Source organism: Ranitomeya imitator, chromosome 2 (genome assembly GCF_032444005.1).
Source record: "Ranitomeya imitator isolate aRanImi1 chromosome 2, aRanImi1.pri, whole genome shotgun sequence".
In the NCBI taxonomy this organism is placed as follows: domain Eukaryota; kingdom Metazoa; phylum Chordata; class Amphibia; order Anura; family Dendrobatidae; genus Ranitomeya; species Ranitomeya imitator.
Genome location: NC_091283.1, coordinates 64455459 through 64461087, shown reverse-complemented (window position 1 = coordinate 64461087; position 5629 = coordinate 64455459). Strand labels below are relative to the sequence as shown.

At 47.3% G+C, this 5629-nt stretch overlaps 1 non-coding gene across 1 annotated transcript; it reads left to right on the top strand.

Annotated features, from left to right (window-relative positions):
- The first annotated feature begins 4277 nt into the window (after positions 1–4277).
- LOC138668305 (U6 spliceosomal RNA) lies at positions 4278–4384 on the top strand. The gene has a single exon (XR_011319131.1). It is a non-coding gene; the product is annotated as a U6 spliceosomal RNA (small nuclear RNA).
- Positions 4385–5629: the final 1245 nt, after the last annotated feature.

The window sequence follows — 5629 nt, the reverse complement described above, 5'->3', positions numbered from 1 at the left end:
TTCTTCTCCCCAGAAAGAAAATGGAGGGTGAAATGAAACCGGGAGAAGAATAAGGACCATCTGGCCTGGTGAGAATTCAACCGCTGGGCTGTCTGCAGGTACACCAAATTTTTATGGTCTGTGAAGACTTGGAAGGGAAAACGTGCTCCCTCCAAGAGATGTCTCCACTCCGAGAAAGCCAACTTCATGGCTAGCAACTCCCTGTCGCCAATGGAATAATTCCTCTCTGCTGGTGAGAAGGTCTTGGAGAAAAAGAAGCAAGGATGCTTCCGACCTTGAGCATCCTTTTGGAAGAGGACTGCTCCAGCACCAACAGAAGAGGCATCCACCTCCATGATAAATGGCTTATCAACATCGGGGCGATGTAGGATGGGAGCGCTAGCGAAGTGTGACTTTATAGAGTTAAAGGCCTTGGAGACCTCCTCAGACCACAATTTGGGATTCGCCCCCTTCTTGGTGAGGGCAACCAAGGGAGCTACCAAAGTTGAGAAGTGCGGAATGAACTGGCGATAATAATTAATGAACCCCATAAAGCGCTGCACCTCTTTAAGAGAATGGGGTTCCTGCCAGTCCATCACAGCCTGTAGTTTGGCAGGATCCATAGCCAATCCCTGGGCAGAGATGATGTAGCCTAGGAAAGGTAAGGACTCCTGCTCAAACATACACTTCTCCAACTTGGCATAGAGGGAGTTTGCCCGTAGGAGGTCGAAGACTTTGCAAACATCTCTCCGGTGGGAGTCAATATCTGGAGAGTAGATGAGAATATCATCCAGATAGACTACGACCGAGGTGGAAAGCATATCCCGGAAGATATCGTTCACAAAGTCTTGGAAAACGGCTGGGGCATTACAGAGCCCGAAGGGCATCACCAGATATTCATAGTGCCCATCCCTGGTGTTAAAAGCCGTCTTCCATTCGTCCCCCTCACGGATGCGAATCAGGTTGTAAGCACCCCGCAGATCTAGTTTAGTAAATACCCTTGCTCCCCGAAGCCTATCGAAGAGCTCAGATATCAAGGGCAAAGGATACTTATTTTTAACGGTGATGGCGTTAAGACCCCTGTAGTCTATGCATGGACGTAGTTCCCCATTCTTCTTCTGCACGAAGAAGAACCCTGCCCCAGCAGGTGACACTGACTTCCTAATGAATCCTCTTGCCAGATGTTCCTGGATGTACTGTGACATGGCCTCCGTCTCCGGGAGAGATAGCGGATAGACTCGACCCCGGGGAGGCTCAGCACCAGGCAAGAGATCAATAGGACAGTCATAGGGGCGATGGGGCGGAAGGATCTCCGCCGCCTTTTTGGAGAACACGTCTGCATAAGACCAATACTGCTTGGGGAGAGAGGAAAGATCTGCGGGTACCTCTGTAGTAGCAACCTGAACGCACTCCCTCTGACACCTACCCCCACAAGATTCGCCCCATCCCAGGATTCTGCCAGAGGACCACTCGATATGAGGAGAGTGGTACCGTAGCCAAGGTATTCCCAACAGGACCTCATCAATTCCCTCAGGAATGACGAGCAGAGATATAATCTCCTGATGAGATGGCGACATGGACAGAGTAAAAGGGATGGTCTGGTGTGTTATCTGTGAGGGCAGTGTCGACCCATTCACCACTCGTACCGTTACTGGTTGAGCTAGCATAACCAGGGGTATTGCGTGACGTTGGGCGAAGGCAGAAGACATAAAATTGCCCTCCGCCCCAGAATCCACGCAGAGCTCTACCGAGTGGGAGAATGAGCCTATAGTAATTGTCCCCTTAAAGGACAATTTAGAGGCAAACGTCGCCGTGTCTAGTGTACCTCCACCTACTACCACTAGACGCTGACGTTTCCTCGACCGCTGAGAACATCTGGTGGCTAGATGTCCTGACTGCTGGCAAACATGACAGTCCTTGAGTGCACAAGCGGTCCGGGACTTAGATCCCGCTTGTGACACTTCCCTGGCCTCATGTGACTCAGGAACCAGGACCGGAGATTCCAGAGGTTTGGCGAAGGTAGGAGCCAGCCGAAACCTCTGCCTACACTGGGCTTGCTCTAACCTCCGCTCGTTAAAACGGAGGTCAATTCGAGTGGAGACAGTTATTAACTCCTCCAGTGTGGCAGGAATCTCCCTAGTGGCCAGAGCGTCCTTAACGTGGTCAGCCAGGCCCCTCCAAAATATGGGGATAAGAGCTTTATCCGACCAATCCAGCTCAGAAGCTAAAGTGCGGAATTGGACGGCAAAATGACTGACCAAGGACTCACCCTGAGTTAATGCCAGCAGTTGGAGCGCAGTATCATGGGTGACTTGAGGTCCTAAAAAGACCTGTTTCAGAGTGCTCAGAAACAGCGGAGCACTCTGCACCACATGATCGCCACGCTCCCACAGCGGCGTAGCCCATTCCAACACCCTGTCCGACAAGAGAGACACTATAAATCCCACCTTAGCCCGCTCTGTGGGGAAACGTGCAGCCAGGAGCTCGAGGTGAATAGAGCACTGACTCACAAATCCCCTACAAAATTTGCTATCACCAGAAAATTTTTCTGGCAGCGGGAGGCGAGAAAATGTCGGAGCAGGGGTGGCAATGGACAGGGTTGCTGCAGCCACGCTAGCAGCCTGTACAGCAACTGCGGTAACATCCACAGCTGAGGTTGCGCTCTCAAGAGCCGCCAACCTACCCTCCAGCTGCAGGATATACCGCAAGGATTGCTGTTTGTCCGTCATTACTAGCCAGACCCTGGCGCTAGTGAAATGTTAGGGCTAGTGGAACGCACCAAATAATAAGACAGATAGAGTATGGTGCGTTCGCAGCCCGGGGTCCACCGTGCAGAGATGGAACCTGCTGCCAAGTAATGACGGACTATATGGCGGTACTCATAAGTATACACACGTGGGTTAAACTTCACCCAGCGTGAAGGAAGCGATCCTGTTGCGTCACAGGACCGCGGTACCGCACATAGAGTGCGAGCAAGTAGTCAGCTAACTCAACCCCAACTAGGATTGAAGTCCGATTAGACACTTGCTGGCACAACACCGCAACTGGGTGTGTAAGGAAACTAAATAATAATATTAAAGCACAAGAGTGCATGCGGTGCCGCACTGACGAACGCCACTAACCACCCAGGCTTGGGTAAGGAAAGCACAGAGGAAGTGCACGGCGCCGTACTGGCGGTCACAGCAACTGGACGCTGTAATGTGTGATTAGTGCTGTAGGATAAGAGGGGGTCTAGACAGCAAACATACACCTTCCGCGAACAGACATTCAATAGGGAGGGTTATTTAAAGAGCGACTTTCACTCACAACATACACACATTAACAACTCGAAGCGGGAACTCGAGACCTAACATCCAGAGAGCTGTAAGTACATGCAAAGCTCCTAGGACTTGTAAGCTTAATTGCCTACTCCTTCGTCAATGGCTTTCTAGAAAAAGGAGAAATGGACTTGCAATACAAAGATATAAACATAGTTATCATTTCAAACGCTTTTCATTAATTTTATGTCTGTAAACCTTCTGATCGGTTCCCTGTGTGCCGAACATAATTTTTAAAAAAAATTTTTTGTCTGCTACAGACTTTGCTATTTTGAAGCATCACTTAACAAAATGATTAAATCTATTTTCCCATTAAAGATATTTTATATTGAATGGCTTTTGGTGACTAAATAAAAATATAATTAATCCATGAAACTATCTTGACAACAGCATGTTTCTGGTGTCTTCCTTCATGTTAAAACTTTTGTTGGCATATTTTTGCTATGTAATCTGAGATATGATGTAGGGGAAGAGACACTGATTCCAGTGATGTGTCACGTACAAGGCTGTGTATAGTGATGAGCGAATATACTCGTTACTCGAGATTTCCCGAGCATGCTCGGGTGTCCTCTGAGCGTTTTTTAGTGCTCGGAGATTTAGTTTTTTTCACCGCAGCTGAATGATTTACAGCTACTAGCCTGCTTGATTACATGTGGGAAATCCCTAGCAACCAGGCAACCCCCACATGTACGTAGCCTGGCTAGTAGCTGTAAATCATTCAGCTGCTCAGAGGACCCCCGAGCGTGCTCGGGAATTCTCAAGTAACGAGTATATTCGCTCATCACTAGCTGTGTATTGTTATTTCAATAAAATCAATGTTTTATCAGCAGGAGACTACTGTAGACGACTAGGTGTCTCATGGCTCCTTGTCCAACCCCGCCCTCACCACTGATTAGCAGTATTCTGTTTATATACAGTGTACACAGAAATCTGCCAATCAGTGATGTGGGCGGGGTTAAACAGGTCTCAGCTTTCTGAGCTCTGCTAGATCTACAGCACATCTACTAAAATTGCAACGATACATAGAAGATTAGATTGGCCAGTGGGCTAGGATGACAAGCAAATCTGTAGATTTGCAGCAGAGAAAACTGTGATTCTATCACAACTTCTGCACCCAGTAAATTATGTGACACATCACTGTAATCAGGGTTTCACCTCCAACATCATGCTGCTGTCAGATTACATAGTAATAACATGCTGATGGATTTTTATCCCCTTTCTAGAAGGTTTGCTTGTCTCACTTTCCTCTGTTTATTATTTTTGGAATACTCATCTTTTTTTTCACATTCACGTAGTATCTAAGAATCTATCATGGGTAGTGTTGAGCATTTCGATACTGCAAGTATCAGGTATCGGCCGATACTTGCTGTATCGGAATTCCAATACCGAGTTCCGATATTTTTGTGATATCGGAAATCGGTATCGGAGTGTGTGGTGCGTGTGGTTCCCAGGGTCTGGAGGAGAGGAAACTCTCCTTCAGGCCCTGGGATCCATATTAATGTAAAAAATAAAGAATAAAAATAAAAAGTATGGCTATACTCACCCCTCCGAAGAACCCTGGCTGTCACCGCTGCAAGCGTCCGCCTCCGTTCCTGAGAATGTAGTGAGTGAAGGACCTTCGATGACGTCGCGGTCAGGTGAGCGGTCACGTGAGCGGTCACGTGAGCGGTCAGGTGGTCACCTGACCGTGATGTCATCAAAGGTCCTTCACTCACTACATTCTCAGGAACGGAGGCGGACGCTTGCAGCGGTGACAGCCAGGGTCCTTCGGAGGGGTGAGTATAGCCATATTTTTTATTTTTATTCTTTATTTTTTACATTAATATGGATCCCAGGGCCTGAAGGAGAGTTTTCTCTCCTTCAGACCCTGGGAACCATCGAGGATACATTCCGATATTTGTGTCCCATTGACTTGTATTGGTATTGGGTATCGGCGAGATCCGATATTTTGCCGATATCGGCCGATACCATCCGATACCGATACTTTCAATTATCAGAAGGTATCACTCAACACTAATCATGGGTGATCTACTTCTTGACATGTCCATGTTTGCATGTTTTTGACACAGCAGGTTCTTCACCCCTCATGCTAACCGCTTTCCAGATAAATTCAGATTAATCTCGAGTCCTGGCACTCGATATTTAAAGTGATTAATCATTTACCTCGGATCGAAATGTGCAGGAATTGTGTTATAAAATTACGACATTCCTGAAACAGTAGTATGTTTTTTTGGAATTTTCAGCTTAATGCATTGAGTCATCAGCTGATATATTCCAATCATGCATGTTTCAGAAATTCTAAATTTGAAGAAAGTAAGACTTAAGGGTCAACG